Source organism: Sorex araneus, chromosome 2 (assembly GCF_027595985.1).
Source record: "Sorex araneus isolate mSorAra2 chromosome 2, mSorAra2.pri, whole genome shotgun sequence".
Lineage (NCBI taxonomy): Eukaryota > Metazoa > Chordata > Mammalia > Eulipotyphla > Soricidae > Sorex > Sorex araneus.
The window spans coordinates 358,903,359-358,921,021 of NC_073303.1; the positions used below are offsets into that span (position 1 = coordinate 358,903,359).

Sequence of the window (17,663 nt, forward strand, 5' to 3'; positions counted from 1 at the left end):
TGTGTGTACACACCCACACACCCACAGACATGTGCGCACACACGCACACACACATGCACACACAGCCCTACACATATGCATACATGCATGCATGCATGAGCACGCATACATGCACATACACACACACACACACAAACACACACGATCGGAGCGAGGCTCAGGAGATTCCAGAAGCAGGTGAAACCTGGGCAGAGTCCTGCGGGCTGGCAGGGACTCGAAGGTGAGTGGAGTGGGCAGTCATGACCAGCTGGGAGAGAACAGTGGCCGGGTAAGGGATAGGTAGGTCCCACGGTGAGTGGAGTCAAGAGTTCTGTGGGCAGGGGGAGGCCGGGATCAGCTCTGGGAACCCTGGACACATCTGTAAGCGAAGGAAAGCGCGTCGCGTCCCTGCGTGGCTGTAAGCAGGCGGGAACACCAGTAGATTCGCCTGCAGGTGATAAACAGGAGCTGTGGAGGCCTGCCCAGAGGGCCCCTGGGAAGAGACGAGGCCCCGCAGGACACGACCTTGATATGGTCTTGTCCTTGCATCAGGCTCTGCCTCTGTAGCGCTTCCAACTTTCCACCGCTGTTGCCGCTGGGGGCGGGGGTGGCATTGATCTGGCCACGGGATCATTTACTCTGGGAGCCATTAAGGTACTCCTTTCTCAGTGCTAGGAAAATGGGCCTCACGTATTTTTTCCTGGGTGTTAGTAAGATGGGCCCTGGGTACTCCTTCCTGGGTGCTAGTAAGAGGGTCCTGGGTACTCCTTCCTGGGTATTAGTAAGATGGGTCCCAGATACTCCTTCCTGGGTGTTAGTAAGATGGGTCCTGGATACTCCTTCCTGGGTGCTAGTAAGAGGGTCCTGGGTACTCCTTCCTGGGTGTTGCTCGGATAGGTCCCAGTACTCCTTGTGCACTCGCTCAGGCCCAGTGTTTCAGGGAACATGAAGTGCAAATGAATGTCAGGCAGTCTGGGTTTGCGTTTTTAAGCTTTATATTTTCTTTCAGTGCCAGCGATCAAACCCAGGGCCCTGTACTTGCAAAGTTGGTTCTCTGCCACTGAGCTGCCAAGGATGAGTTTGAACTAGGTGCTCCACCAGGACACAGTGATGCTTGGGGTCTCTGTGAGAGTGTTGGGGGGAGTGTTCTCTGCATATTGTATTCATGTTGGTCAATTCCGAGTTGTTCTTTGTCAGTTGTGGCTAGGAATCACACTTCACTTTTTTTTTTTTTTTTTGCTTTTGGGACACACCTGGCAATTCTCAGGCTCTGTGCTCAGGGCTCACTCCTGTTGGTGCTTAAGGGACCCCATGAGATGCCAGGGATTGAACCTGGATTGACTGCATGCAAGGCAAGTGCACTATCTGCTGTATTATCACTCCAGGCCAGCACACTCTCCTTCTCTTCCAATATTTTGAGAACAGATTACAAAACCCTGAGTCACAGTCTGGTTACCTGCTGGCGGCCACATCCCCAACACCCATCTCTGCTTCCCCGCGCATCCTTACCCTGGGTGGTGTCATAAATCCAGAGAACTCAGGATGGCCGAAGAGCTAGGCCACTGTGGGGTGCGTGGGGGTGGCCCAAACAGATAAGCCCCATGCCCTGCCTACCACTCTTATGGATGAGATGTGCCAAAGAAAACTTGAGGGGCTGTGGTGAGCTTGTTTGGTGGGGACAGTGGACCATGGATTGGGGGAGAGTGAGTGCCCCTCTGGCCCTGGTCCTTCTTTAGAACATCAACAGGGCTGGGTTTCACTTGTGGTCCTTCCCATTTAATCTGGCGATAAAAATGTGATTTGTGGTTTCCTCGCCTAAGGCTCTTCATCACGCAGTAATTGATCTGTCTCTGACAAGTGGCTCTTAGGGAAATGGCTTTGACAAGTCTCATCAGCTCCTTCCGTCTCCAGGCTGTGGGGCTTCACCTTTGGCTGGGCACGGGCCACCGTTGGAAGCCTGGGAGGACCAGCCTCAGGGAGCACTCGGAAGGAGCATCCGCCGTTGTCAAGGAGGTTTTGCTTTCTTTCCTGCTTCAAACCGACACAGTCTCGGTGGGTGTGGAGTGGACTGGGGAGTGGGCAGGTTTCCCTCATGCTGAAAGGGCAGGTCGGAGCATAAAGCAATGGCCTGTCCCCACAGCTGGCATTTTTCCAGGTCACTGGTCAGCGGAAGAGACAGTTGCCGTCCAAAGAGACACACTATGAATGTTCCCTGGAGGAACATTCTAGATATTTGCTAGGGATGTGATTCAGCTCGGATTCTTGCTAGAAGATTGTTGGCAGTTTGGGTCCAAATAGGCAAGAGAATGTCCATCCATCTTTGACAGGCTAAGGTAGAACGGCTTTTTCCCCTTCGTGCCGCTGACTGTGTTTCCCAGAATGAAGCTGGCCAGCCCGGGGGTGCCATCTTGGCTGTCTGTTCCCGAGTCACTTGAGGGGGGGACCTGCCTTCCCTCTCTGTTTCTTTCCTGCTGTTTCCTGGTAGCCCAGCCCAGTGGCCATCATGAGGACGCACCCGTCCTGTTCCCTAATGAACTCCTTCGTGCTGGTCTTGTCTCGTCGGACTCAGCAAAATTTGTCAATAAAACTGTAAACCCATGACAGAGCTCTCTTAACATTTTTGCAGGGGTGGTGGTGCCAGGGGTTGGACCCACACAAAGCATGTCCCCAGGCACCCTCCCAGCCAGCCACTTCCCCACCCTCCCGCCCTTGGCGCAGGCCAGCCTGCTTCCCGCCCCGCCTGCCGTCCAGCAGGGACTCACGTGTGACGAGAACCCGGATCCAAGCACCTGGGACTATTCGACTCTACTGAACGCATGTGCCGTCCCGGGGTCTGTTGCCGGCTTCCCGTCTCCCTCCGAAGGCTGGCCCGCTTGCCAGGTCCTTCATCCCTCGCTCTTGAGCAGCCTGTGGCAGAGTTTGCCAGTTCATCTGTGTCCTTTCAGTTTTCCCCAAATGCGGCCGCTCTTGAATTTCAAAAGCAAGAAAGTCAGCTTGTATGCATCGTCTGTCGCCGCAACAGTGCTTCGGTTTAAAAGCTTAAGACAGCAGTCATTGGCTTTCTTACCATCGTCAGGGTCCGGGAATTGAGAAGCAGATTAAGCTTCGAGTTTCTAGCTCAGGAGGAAACACCACCGGGGTAGCAGTCAGGATGTGCTGGGGGCTTGTCTGGATGGGAGGGGCCGCTGCCACATCCAGTTTTGTGCCTCGTGGCCTGAGATCTCTTCTCCTGAGGGGCCTCAGCGTGGTGGCTGACCCCTCCCGCCCAGGGCCAGTGACCCAAGAGAGGTTAGTGGACTTGGACTCAGAGTGCATGTTGTCGTTGCCATTTCTTTTTATTCACGAGTGTCTGTCACCAAGTCTCTGCACTCACAGGGCTGGGATTGTACGCTCCCCATTTCGAAGAGTATCTGACCGGTTTCGCTGCGTTTTAACCACATAAAGTATGGCTCCATCTGCTGTCCATTTCGGGCCCAGCTCACTGCATGAGCAGGCCTGGTCCAGTCCACCCCGCACCGAGGGCTCGGTTAAACCTGCTTGGGGACTTCATGAACTTGCGGGTTGAGGGTAGGAAAGGACAGGGGCAGAGTTTAGGGTTAGGCTGGCAAGAGTCATTGATAAGGATGTGTGTGTGTGTGTGTGTGTGTGTGTGTGTGTGTGTGTGTGTGCATCAGAATGTTGGTATAGGCCATTCAGGCAAGTGCTTTTGTATATTTGTGGCTTGGAGGTTGCTCCCAGATCCCCTGGCCTCCTGCATTCAAAGCACGGGCTCCATCCTTCTGGGCTACCTCCTGCTCCTTTTCAATATTCTTGAAAATAGGCAACTCATTCTTCACTTTTCATTTAATCATGACTTTGGGGGCTTTAGGGATTCTGTGTATGTATTATTGCCGTCTGGTGGTGACAACCTCAAGTTACAGGGTTTTTGTTTTTGGTGTGTGTGTGTGTGTGTGTGTGTGTGTGTGTGTGTGCACTTTGGCAGTCACACTGGTGGTGCTCAGGGTTTACTCCTGATGCAGTGCTCAGGGATTACACCTGGCCAGGTTTGAGGGCTCATATCCAGCGCCAGAGGTGGAACCTGGGTCAGCTACATGCAGGGTATGTGCCCTACTTGCTTTACAGGCTTTTCAACCCTTTTCTTGCTTTTTGAAATGCATACATCTTTAAAATATTCAGTCTGAGTGGAGTTCATGCCCAATTCAATCAGTTTAATCAATGGCTGAATAAATAGCAGTACTCCTACATCAAAAAAAAATTTTCGGTCTGAAAAATAATCAGGTCATGAACTGATGGAAAACATAGTCTCAGACCTTTGAAGACCCATGGATGGACGATTCTTTATTTAGAATCCTAGACTACTACAGGAAGTCAGGGATTATAGGATGAGTTTTATAATCTCCAGCCTACAGAGGGGAAAAAGGCAGGAGACTCAATGCCTTTGCCCAAAATGTGGTGTCAGAAGACAAGAAGGGTCAAAGTTGGAGCTCAGGTCCCCCCAGCCTGTAACACAGAGCTTTTATGACACCCCATTAGATGGAGCCCCTACGTGAAGGCCTGGGGGTGCTTCTAGAGTGGTTTGCAGGTGAAATGAAGGGACAGTCAAGATTTCTTAAATTCCCCAACTACACCGAGGTACACATGTTGAGGTCTCTGCTTCACGGAAGGGTCTAGCTAGGAGGCTGAGGACACCATTGGGGCCCACAGTTCTGAGTGCCTTTTTGGTGGCCCGATGAAGAGATAGTGTTGTTTCAGGTATCCGGTGCCAGCCAATACTCTGTCCCAATGCTTGGTGTCCTCAGGTAATGCTTATTATTTCTCATAACTTTGTACTTGGGGCTCCTCTGAGAATGTTTTCTGTACTATGTGACTTCAAACGACACTACTTGATTGGCTCCTCCCAGCCCAAGAGTGGCCTGGACTAGACTGGTGTGTCCAGGAGGCTTGGACTTTCAGGCTCATGCTTCTGCGGTCCTTTGTGTGGTGCGCCTGTTTGCCTGACCTTCCTTCCTGCACAGCAGGGCCGGGGGTGTCGGACTTCTCAGAGGCCCATTCCCGAGGGTGTGAGTGTGAGTCGCCAGTTCCCTTAAGGGTCTGTTTTGGATGTCCCAGTGTGAGCAATAGTCCCATCTGATTCCCTTGGCCAGGGCCAGTCACAAAGCCAGCCAGAGCTAGAGGAAGGAGAGGCCGCCGACCCCCATCACTCTGGGGGTGCAGGATGGAAGGTACATGCTGGGCCAGAGAGATAGGACAGTTTGGGTTTGATTCCCCAGCACCAAGTCTGGTTCCCGAACATCCTCTGGAGTGATTCCTGAGCCAACAAGACAGAACAGAAAGCAGAATGCATGTGTTGTGGGGTGAGCATTTGTGGTGGCCAAATTAGGAGTGTGTCTCCCAATGTCACACTCGTACTTGTGGACTAAGAAAAATTCAGACATTTATACCACTGTGCGTGATCCACAGATGCAGAGATGACTTTCCGTTGAAGGCCACCAAGTGTGCGCGAGTACTTATTAAAATTCAATACTAGCAAGTGTGGACTGGAGTGATAGCACAGCAGGTAGGGTGTTTGCCTTGCATGTGGCCGACTCGGGTTCGATTCCTCCATTCCTCTCGGAGAGCCCGGCAAGCTACCGAGAGTATCCCGCCAGCACGGCAGAGCCTGGCAAGCTAATTGTGGCATATTTGATATGCCAAAAACAGTAACAACAAGTCTCACAATGGAGACGTTACTGGTGCCCGCTCGAGCAAATCAATGAACAACGGGATGACAGTGCTTCAGTGCTACAGTGAAACTAGCAAGTTCAGCCTCAGGTAAAATTAGGGTGGAGGGATCACCCTAGCTCTTGGGTTTCTCTGACATCGGTCACCCATGGGCTTCTCTTGGGACTACCCATGGCTTCTGGACTCATGGCTGTGGGCCTCAAGGCCATGCACGGAGTGCAAATTCCACTCAGACATTTATGGGAAATATGGGAGAAGGACCCCAAAATTAGTCCATTAGCTGGTGTGAAAGGCAGATTATAAATGTCATAGTATGTTCTGAGCTAAACTATGGTTCACGTTCAATGAATGTGGCCAGATATACTTCTGCAGTTGCTTGTGTCTAGAAAATGGCCCTCTCCCAGTAATTTCAGCCTGTCCACACAGCCAACCATAGTTTTATTTCCTGACTTTGTCAATTCCTGATTCCATGGCGAATGGGGGTGGAGGGGCCAGGGGGTTGGTGAATTGGGTGCAGGAGCTCAGATCATAGTCCAAAGAGAGTGCACAGCTGGAGCTGCAATGATTCAGCCTGGTTGGCCTCCCACCTCCAGATTGGCATTGCCCTAATGTCTGTAGAGCTCTTTGGCTCTTTTTAGAGAACTTACAGGTGAATTATTATATTCCTGTTCCGTGGCAACTTCATGAGGTAACACTGAGTCAGGTGCTCCCCGGTAGAAAGGAGGCAATGGAAGTCAGGAATGTTAGTGACCTAGACAAAGCCAGACTAAGTCCACCAAGTCCTTTATTTCGGCTTTCCCCCCTTTTCCCCTCCTCCCGTCCCTTCACCCGGATGCTACCCTACTTCTGGCTTTTTAAAAAACTATCCTAATGTCTTGGGAAGGGTGAACAGCAATTTTGGGAACTAATATACCAGCTAACAAATTAGTAATGATCTTACATGCGAAGCTAAGATGCAAATATATGCATTATTACTATGATTTCAGTTAGTGGTATGAAAACATTATTTGCAGTCAGTGGAGGGGCCACTAGGAAGTATTTTTTTTTGGGGGGAGGGGTGTTGCCCATGCAGTGCTCAGGAGATCTGGGGATCTCACCGGTGATTCTCAGCCAACTGGGCCAGTGGCTCAGTACAGGGGTTCCTGGCGACACGGTGCTGCTGGGACCCAGGGGTGGTGGGGCCTCCAGGGTGATGTTTGGGGGACCACGTGGTACCAGGGATTGTAGCTGTGTCTGGCACATGCTAGGCCCGAACCCTAATTGCAGTACTAGCTCCTGGGCCCAGAACACCTTTTACAAATATGCCCCACCCCCCTCCCCGTGCTCAGGCCCAGCAGTGCTCCGAGGCACCCGCGTTCACGGCTGGAAGTATTCAGGGCTCATGCAGCGCCAGAGAGAGAACTGAGTCTCCCTGGAGCCTCGCCACAGCCGCGCCAACGGCTCTTCCCCGGGCCCTAGCAGCAGCTTTGTCTCGAGAGCAGGCTCAAGCGCCTCGGTTCGTTGATCTGAACGTCAGGTGGGAGTGAGAAAAGGCCTCGCTCACATCAGGGGCGACGCTTCTCCGTCGTGCCCACAGTGGGTGAGAGTGCCCCGAGGTTAACCATCCGGGGGACCCCGCAGAATGTCTCTACAGCTAATGAGGAAACTTTCTCAGTGGCAACTAATGGGCCTTCCTGCTGTGCTAAAATTAGGACTGACGGGTAAATACAGATTGGGGTGGAGTGGAATAATAATGATATGGCATCTGGGGAAAGGCTAGTGTGGGTTAGCAAATCTGTTGTCCTTGGGGTTCTTCAAAGCTCTGCTGGAGCTGCACAGGGGTGGGGGTGTGCACCCCAGTTTGGGACGGCCTGTGGGCCCGGCATCGTGACTTCTGAGGTTCCTCATCAGTGTTAAGTTACATGGTCCTCTGATCATGGAGCCCAGCGTTTTGTCTGCAGCCCGGAAAGGTTAGTTCCCTTCCTTGGCAAGCCAGCAGCCTCTGCAAACTATGTGTACTTTGCGCTTTCAATGAATCTGTTCTTCCCCGCACTAGGGGTTGCGATCAGGCCTTTGCCTTTCACGAATCTCCTCTTTTTAAATAGGCCATGATGCTTATTCACTTTCACGTTGGCTCACTAATCAGACTTCCTCTTGACTTTGGATTTGAAGACATAGGGAAAAAAAAAAGACTCCCTTGGTTCTTCGTTGATGAAACTGGGAACGTGGTCATCAGCATAAGGCCGATTGTATTATAACTGGGCAAATCAGTTCTCGGGCCTGAGATCTGGCGACTCTTCAGAGGGAGAGTCTGGGGCACTGGAGATGCAGAGAGAACCTCTCACAACTAGTGAACGATCCCACGAGAGCTGGGGCCTGGACCACCCCCTGCTTCTCTGTCCCGCCCTGACTCTGGCTCTTGTTCCCAAGACTTGATTGGCCCACAGTCAGACTGAAGTATGAGAAATGGTCAGTCAGTGATTTGAGGACAAGACAGTCTGCTCACCTGGGCGACGACACAGTTTGGTCGCTCTACGCACTGCTGCCTGTTCTCTCATCTGCTGTGTCTCAGGAGCAGTCCTATTAGCTCAGAGGCACCTTTTCTTTGGTTTTGCTCGGCTCACAGAGCACTTTATAGTGCCCTTGTGGTATCTGCTAAGTGTAGTCATTCACAGTGGATAGTGATCTTTCTCTCCTCCCCTAGCAGAGAAGGAGAGATGCTCAGAGAGATGGAGTTGCTCCAGGTGACACAACTAGTCAGTAGCAGCTGGTGAGCCCAGGTCGTTGTGGTTTCTGGCCTCCACTCTCCCCCCACTCATGATTTCAGGTAGCTTCTCTAGCCTATTTTCAAACCTGGGGGAGATGGTTGGACTGGAAGGTCGTGGCCTTCCTCCTGGGCTGCTAAATGCTTCCCTCTGACCAGCAACAAGGGTGGTCCTTGATCATTATAGTGCTCACAAGTGTATCAGCCTCTCACAGATCGGATGATGGTCAGCGACCAACATGGCCTGAGCTGTTAGCTAAGCTGCTCCTTTTCTCATGGGACCAAACAGACAGCGGGCAGTTGAAGAAGGTCAAGGAACTTATGCAGAGGTTCCTAAAGCTTGGAGCTCCTGCCTGCCATGAGTAAGAAAATGTGGTTAAAGCAACTCTAGATGTTCATGGGGTTAGAGAGGACAAAGAAAGGCCCGGAACTTGGGTCAAGCATGCCAAATGACTTCCCTTCAGAGGGAAGCTGTGCAGAGTTCATTATTTGGAGAAGGGAGAGCTTGAGGGACTAGAAGCTTCAGACAAATACAAATCTCTGAAGATGGAGCTGGAGAGGAATGGTACCCAGTGTGGCAGGAGGACAGAAACAGCCACCTTGAGTGACAGTGCCGCCTGGATTGTAAGGCATCCCAGTAAGAGAGGCAAAGAGTCTGCTCTGCAGAGCAGCGGTGGCCACACTCATGTGGTGAGCAAATGAATGGCAACCCTGTCTCTTGGTGTCCACTGTTCCTATTTTCTTTTCTCTTATCCTTGGGTGACCAAAGGCATGTACTGATTTAGATTTTCTTTTTTTTTCTCCCTTCCCCTGATTTATATTTCCTTTTTTCGTTTGTTTGTTTTGTTTTGAGACCATACCTCGCTGTGCTCAGGGCTTGCTCCTGGCTCTGTACTCAGACATCACTCTGGTGGGCTCGGGTGACCATCTGGGGTGATGGGATTGAACCTGGATCAGCCTCGTGCAAGGCAAGTGTCTTGCCAGCTGTGCCATCTCTCCAGCTCCTGATTTAGATTTTCTTACAAGTTACAATCTTCCGTTTCTAAACCAGTGGGATTGTATGAAGTGAGAAGGTAGTGATGGAATTGGGTGCGAAGGCTGTTATTGTCCATTGTTTTGTTTTAACTTGAAGAAGTTGACTTAGAATCTTTGGATTTGGGAGCTGAATCATTGGATCTAAAGATCTTGGAGACTCTGTCATCCAGCTGTTTTTCTGATGCTGGAATCTCTCCTGCCCCAATAAGTACAGATGGCAAATCAGATGTTTTTGGAGCACGTGCAAAGAGTTGCTACTTACTCTCTCGTCATATCTCCCATTTCTATTCTAGGTTTTGAACCTGTCAGCCCTTACATACCTTGCATATCATCTGCTGTGCACCAGACACTGGTGTGAATTCATGCTCAGCTACTGATGCAAGATGACTCTGTTTTGATCATACTTGCTGCTGCCTAGGGTGACGAGTTGCTTGTAGATCATTCTCAGTGGTGCAGAGAGGATAGAACCCAGATTTCCACATGGACTGCATGTGTTTGTGCTTGCCCCATCTTATTTTCTCTCGAGTTAATCTCCCATTTATCTCTATTTTACAGATGGATGGTGGTGCAGAGGTTGTGTCTGGAGAAAGGCCTCACAGCTAAGGGGGGGGTGGGATTGGAACCCAATCCCAGGAGCTGTTTGATTCATAGTCTGTGCACCTAGCCTTCAGCTCTCTCCCTGATATCTCTAGTAATTATTGTTTATTGTATTCTTACTTTGCGTTAGAATTCACCCCTTGCAGTTTCTGCCCCGGGGTCTTTCACATGAGGATTCCTCACAGATTCCCAGACACACCAGGCCATCTTCCTTTCATCTTTTCTTCTCTAGGCTGGACTTTTGAGTTCTCTAGCAGTTTATCATTGATTTCTGTATCTCTGGTGCTTCCTTTGAAGGCAGGTGCTTCTCAGAGAGCTCAAGCCAACCCTGTCCGGCTGGCGTGTCAGTCTCTCTGCTGCTCACTGGATACTTGGGCAGCTGCTCTATCAGCATATTTTTTCCTGAACACAGCTCTCCACTTGTGAAACAATACTAATTCTAAACTCCCCGGGTCACTGAAAGGCAAGAAGTGAGCAAGATTAATAATGTGAGTTCCACACATACATACCCATTTCTCTTGTAATTATAGGGACTGTGCCAACCATATTCATCCCCTTCCCTTCAGTAGATCTGTGAATTTATAAAAGCTCCAACAAAATGACAGCAGACTAATTTGGCCAGCCAATTTAAAACTTACACGAACATGCAAAGAATCTAAACTAGGAAAAACAATATTGAAAAAAGAAGTTGGAGGGCTCTCCCTGATTTGAATATTTACTATAAGCCACAGTAAGAAACATGGCATCCAGAAAAAATATAGGCCAACGAAAGAGAAGAGTGTCTAGAATAGATCCACAAATCTACAACAAATTGATTTTTGACTAAGATGCAAAGTTAATTCAATCAGAGAGGCTTTTAACAGATGGTGCTGGAGAAAATGGATATTTAACTATACGTAAGATGAACTTTGATCCTAGCTCTGCAGTGCACATTGAGACTGATTTGAGTTAGAGCATAAGCCTAATGGGAAAGCTAAAAATAAAACTAAAAGAAGAAAACGTTGGCAACTACCTCTATGATTTTTGTGTTAGGCAAAAAGTAAGGTGCACAGAAAAAGTTACCCATTAAAAAGATAAAGGTGTATCAGACTGTCAGAATGAGATATTTCTGTTCATCAAGAAATATTATTAATGAATGCACAGCTAGTCTACGAACTGGGAGAAAATCTATACAATTTGTGTCAGTAATCAGACTTAAAATATATCAGTTAAAGAACTCTTGCAAGAGGCCAGAGAGATAGTACAAGAGTTAAGGCACTTGCCTTGTATGTGGCTGACCCTGGCTGTTTCCCCAGCACCATGTGGTTCTGTGAGCGTATTTGATGAAGGAAGTTCCTAAGCACCATCAGATGTGGTCCTGCAGGCCCCCCGGCACCACTGGGGTGGCCTGAGTATTCCCCAGCTCTGGCAGAGCCTGAGCACTTTGCATCCTTGGGTCCCCACATTGAACCAACCACCAGTCTAGTTTGCCAGAAATCACTGGGAGGGGCCTCGGGGGTCTCCTGACCACTGCTTGGGAGATCCTGCCCCCAAATAAGTAAATAAATGAATCTCTACAAACCAATAATAGGAAAGAGAGCCCAATTAAAAATGGGCAAAAGGATTGAAGAGATGGCAAAAGAAGATATACAAATGGCCAGTAAAGAGTTCAGATTATTTGGCACAGTGGAAATGCAAATCGCATTGAACTACTGTTCACAGAAATTCAAATAGCTCCATTTAGGACGATTGGCAGCACTAAATGTTTCTAAGAATATGGAGTGATCGGGATGCTTGAATAATACAGCTGGGAGTACAAAGTGGTTCAGCCATCTTGGGAAACTTCGGCAGTTCTTATGAACATCTCCCCTAGGGCCCAGCAAATGTTCTCTTAGATCCTTACACAAGATAAATGAAAATGTATGTCCAAAGCAGAAAACTGACTCACATGAGAATATTTATAGCAGTTCTATTCATAATAAAATTGCAATCAAAGGACCCATCAATAGGAAATTAATAAATAATGGTATGGTCATGGAAAATGGAATAATACCAAGGAACCAAAAGGAATGAAGCACTGATGTACACAAAAGAATTTTGAAATCAGGACCATAGACTTAGCTCAGTGGGCTAGTGGCATGCTTTGCTGCAGAAGGCCTGGATTCAATCCCCGGCAGCATATGGCTCCATGAACACTCTTCCTAAACACCAGGTCAACCCTTGAACACTGATTGGTCATGCGGAAACCAAACCAAACCAACCAGCCTACAAAACAATTCCTGGAAACAGTAGTGAGAAAAATCGTAGAGCACAGGCCTTTGAGTTGATCTTGGTACCACACACAGAAAAATAAGAACGGTAAGAGTGCTTTCTAAATTACTCTATTCACATGGATGTCAAAGACGTGGTGCAGGCCAGGCAATCCTTTAGTGGAAATAATTGACAGGAAGAAGGCATGGGGAAAGTTTCTGAGACGACCAATATTTTATATATTGACTAGGAGGATAATTGGGTGAATGGATGTGGTTCTCAAAACTCTTGCCATTAAACACCTGAGATCTATGTGAATTCTAACTAAATATTAGAAAAGAATAATGAAACCTGAAATGGGATATGGTACAATTTACTCTAAATAGTAACAAATGCCTTGGGACTGCATTGGGAGTGTTGTTTCCATGATTTAAACTTCTGGGTTTTATTGATGTGGCCTGAGATTGCATTAACTTTTTTTTCCCTTTAGCAACTTTATTACACTCTTAGCCATTTATGGAATTTGTGGCTAATAAAAACGGCCAAGTCTCTTTTTCTTTTAAACTTGAATTGCTACCAAGCAGTGCACCTTTCTGAAATACCTCCCTTGTTCATCTAAGTGGGTCTATGTGCCACCCTTGAAGGAATAAACACAGCTTAGGAAAAGAAAGGGGACATTTCAGAAAGTAAATGAAGTAAATGAAAGTAAATGAGTCAGGCCCCACTCTATATTCAGTCACAAGTTTAATTCTCAGAACAACTGCATGGGATGGGACCTACGACCACCCCCCAGTTTTGCATGAGCTAATTGAAGCTCAGTAAGGTGGAGAGAGATGTCCACCCAAGATCATAAGACCAGGAAGGGGTGGAGCTAGACTTTAAACCCCAGTGGATCTGATGCCAAAGTCAGTGCTTTTACCTCCTACAGGTTGCATAATGCTTGATCCTTGGTTTGCTGCTGCCGATTATTTGACTTTAATTGACTTGATCTGATTAATCCTCAGTACTTAATGACCTCAAGCCTGGGTCACTCTGCTATACCCAAAGTACTTTATGAATTCCTTGTTGGGCAGCAGGGTCCCTTGAGGGAGGACCTGTTTATGAAGGAGCAGCTGTGCACAGGGCGGGGAATGGCTCTCACAGGCCCAGACCTTGTCCCAAGCCTAGTCCCGGCTGGAAGAATTCCTTAGACATACGAGTTAGCCTGGAGATGCCCGTGCTCCCCACATCACACCAAAGTAGGCCGGTGGGGTAAAGTTAGATGCGGAAGTGGGAGTACAGTGCTTGGGAGGAGTGAGAGAGAGAAAGAGAGAGAGAGAGAGGGAGAGGGAGAGAGAGAGAGAGAGAGAGGGAGAGGGAGAGAGAGAGAGAGAGAAACAGAGACAGAGATAGAGACAGAATGAGAAACAGAGAGACAGAGACAGACAGACAGATGGGGGGGGAGAGAGAGAGAGAGAAACAGAGACAGAGACAGACAGAGACAGACAGAATGAGAAACAGAGAGACAGACAGACAGACAGATGGGGGGGGGAGAGAGAGAGAAACAGAGACAGAGACAGAGACAGACAGAGACAGACAGAATGAGAAACAGAGAGACAGAGACAGACAGACAGACAGATGGGGGGGAGAGGAAAGGAGGGGGGGAAGGGAGGAGGGAGAGGGAGAGACCTGACTGTGAACATTAGCCACAAATGCAGTAAATGGCCAAAGTTTGATGAAGCTGATTTAAAAAACTAAACTGTAGGGGCTGGAGCAATAACACAGCAAGTAGGGCATTTGCCTTGCATGCGGCCGACCCGCATCAGTACACTTCTATTAGTGTGGTTTGAGATTGTTGGTTTTTTTTCCCAATCTTTTTATTTTCAACACTACAGTTTAGTTTTTTTGTTTGTTTGTTGTTTTTTGGGTCACACCCAGCGATACACAGGGGTTACTCCTGGCTCATGCACTCAGGAATTACTCCTGGCGGTGCTCAGGGGACCATATGGGATGCTGGGATTCGAACCCGGGTCGGCCACATGCAAGGCAAACACCCTACCCGATGTGCTATCACTCCAGCCCCGATGCTTCATTTCTTTGGGTTGCTATGTCCTCTGATAATTTTATGTTGTTTCTCTGTCTCGGCATTACTGAGACGCTAAGTTGAGAGACTGAGTTGATGGGGCTTGGAAACTTAGAGCAGTGGCGTGCCACGGAGGACACTCTCCAGGGACGGCTGGCACCAGTGCTCCTTCAGAAACCGGCCCTGACCAGGGCAGAGGAAACATTGACAGCTTTGGGGCCACCAAATATTTTCAGTTCATCTGTCTTTGCCGATGAATCCAGAGTTACTCATTCCTCAAGATCCTCTCCCCTGCTAGCTTCGATGGAGAAACTCCATTTTCTAAATAGATTTAGCAGATGTTTATTTATTTGGGGATCACGCCTGGTGGTGCTTAGCTCCTCCTGGCTCTGTACTCAGGGGTCCCTCCTGGAAGTGCTCAGGGGACCGGTCAGTGCCAGGAATTGAACCTGGACCTCCTGCATTGCAAAGCATGGACTCACTCCTTTGAAGTTCTTTCTAGCCTGGGTTAGCTGACTTTTATATAAAATACCCACTTACATGCCAAACACTGTGAGGATTGTCAAAAAGAGTAAATAATAGCTCCTGTCTTTCAGGAATTTACAACTTGGTTCTATCACTTACCACAGAAGAAGAATCCCAAGCAAATTGCATCCACCTGTCTCATTTATGCACTGACCCTGCTGGTTCCATCCTGGCATCCACTTATCTTCATTTGTCTCTGCTTTCTTCACACATTAAGTCACATTGTTCCAGAGTTTCCTCTTGATCGTAAGCAATCGCCTTGCCAAGAACCCTTTCATGAACTTAGAAAACCAGCCAAAAACTAATAGTAATGACCGTCTTTTGAAACAATCGTATGGAAATTTTATAGTGCCATGTTTTCAGTTGATGGAAGACTTAAAATTTTCCCGCATGGCATTATCTTCATAATTTATACCTAAAATTGACTTTTTCAGAACATGAACAAACAATGAAACACTAAACCTTATTTGGACATCTCTGACTTTTCCACACCTGCCCTCCCTCTGTTCCAGACTCCAGACTCGACTATGGCATCATAGTCGAGTACTTAGTACTTAGTCATCCTGTCTCTCAGGCTCATCTGTCTGTGACAGTTGCTCAAGTCTTTCCTTGTTTGCTCATGACCTTGTTCGTGCCAGGGGCTGCTGGCTCCATGCCTGGGAGCATGCTTCCCAAGCTGTTGGCCTGATGCCTTTTCCATCATCAGATAGGGATAATGGACATTTGGGGGAAAGAGCTCCATAAAGATAAAACTCCTTCTCCTTGTATCTCATGGGGTGGGGTCACGACCATCACAGACACCCCCAATGATGTCAACCTTGATCCCTTGGTTAAGGAAGTGATTTCCAGACTCATCCTCCATTAGTTGCTGTTTTTCTCTCCCTAGTCTTACTTTTTGGGGAGTGGGCCATCAAGTGTACCCAAAGTCTCAGCTCCTGGAGAAGAGAGTACCTACATATATGATTTGGATGAAAGCTTTTTGGGAAAGAATTAAAATCCAGTCTTTCAACAGCAGTAAAACTCAGCCTCATACTACATTTCATCCTCGAGATATGCTTCAAGAACATTAGCTAATTAATCCTAATTAGACATTATTACGGCATCGCACCTATTCTCACTTCAGTGGTCTGTAAATAGAACAGTATTTCTAAAGCCCATCCATCTTAGCTTCCCTTCTCAGCTGAGATTAATATGTCTAAAGGCGGCGGTGTCTCTGAAGTCTGTATCTCTGAATATATATTCTAAAGAGCTTATCCTTAGAGGCTCAGCATGAGGCACTTTCCACAAATATTTCACTTTGTGTTTTCTGCTTTCCCATGGAGCATTATTCCAAGTCATTTAAAAGAACGTGTTGGTAAGAATTGCCTTGGATTTTAATCTATTTATTATATTACAGCCACCAAATGGAACGCCTTTCTTAAAGGAGTGCAAAGCTGATTATGATGGCTAAGTAGGTAGTATCTACATTCTCAAGACTCCGGTCTCCTGATTTGGTTTCTAAATAGAACAGTTTAGTTGAGGATGAGTCTGTCTTGGATCCTCTCCAAGGACACATTGCTTTTGGTCCTTAGTATGTACTGCCTTGGGAATTATCATTATTTTCCACAAATTGGCGTCTTTGCTTTCCTACCACCTCACACTAAATGTGTCGGGAGAACATTTTGAGTTAGAGCTCTGTCTCCTGATGTGACTGGTTTGTGGTGTTTGCAGTGGACACTTAGTTATGTCTCCCATCCCCTTTGCATCTTTTCTTCTATCCAACAGAAGCCCCTGCTTTCAGATACCCTCCCTGCTCCACAACTCGCTCTACCCGAAGGCTCACACAGCCTTAGTTCCTGGGGCAGACCTGCTTTTCATAATTAGCCTTGCAGTGTGCACAGGAGGGAGAGCCCACACAAAGAGTTTCCTCTCCTGGACACTCAGCCTTCAGAAAGAGAAATGCCATGGTCCCCTGTCCTTGGACATTCCCTTGTGTAGTTGTCAAGGTCGAGTGGGGGACCCACTGCCTGGATGTCGCTTTAAGCAGATCTAAATAAGATTTAGGAGGGAATTAACAGTTAAAACACGAGGAGGTACTGCCGCACACTTACTAGGATGATTGAAACCCAGCCCACCGACAGCACCAAGTGCTGGGGAGAATGTGGAGCACGGGAATTCTCATTCACTGTTGGTGGGGATGACAAGTGGTACAGCCAGTTTGGAAGGCAGCGTGGCCATTTCACACAAACGGAACGTGCTCTTACCATATGGCCGAGCGATCAGACTCCCTGGTATTTGCCTCAAGTAGTTGAAAACTGTCCGTGCGGAAACCTGCATATGGATGTTTCTAGCAGCTTTACTCACAATTGCCAAACTGTGGCAGCAAAATGTCCTTCGGTGAGTGAACGGATTAATAAACCAAGGTTCATCTAACTCAGTGTTTCTCAACCTTTTTTTCCAGCCGTGGTCTCCTCCTGCCCTTGTTTCCTTCCTGAGCTCCCCCATCCCAACCTGTCCTACCGGTTTTGCCCCCTAGCCTCAGAGTTGCACAAAAAGAACGTTTGTATCTCTCAGAAAATGTTAGGGAAGATGTTATTGTTGTTATTATTTATTTAACATATATTGTTATTCTATGCCTTTTTTCATAAATGTGCTTTTTGAATGCTGTTTTGATCTTTGGTCTTGTTCTTTCGGGGCGAGGATTGAAATTGGAAGCTGTGGTGTGGGAGACGTGTCTGTCTTGTGCTCTTGTGACTGTGGCATGGATTCTGGGGCCATGGAATGGTCTAGACC

The 17,663-nt window shown here is 48.0% G+C and overlaps 1 protein-coding gene across 9 annotated transcripts in view; it reads left to right on the forward strand.

Moving 5' to 3' along the window:
* The window catches only part of MAPK4 (mitogen-activated protein kinase 4), a 148,158-nt gene that overhangs the window by 17,102 nt on the left and 113,393 nt on the right, over positions 1-17,663 (forward strand). The gene's annotated exons all lie outside the window — the stretch shown is intronic.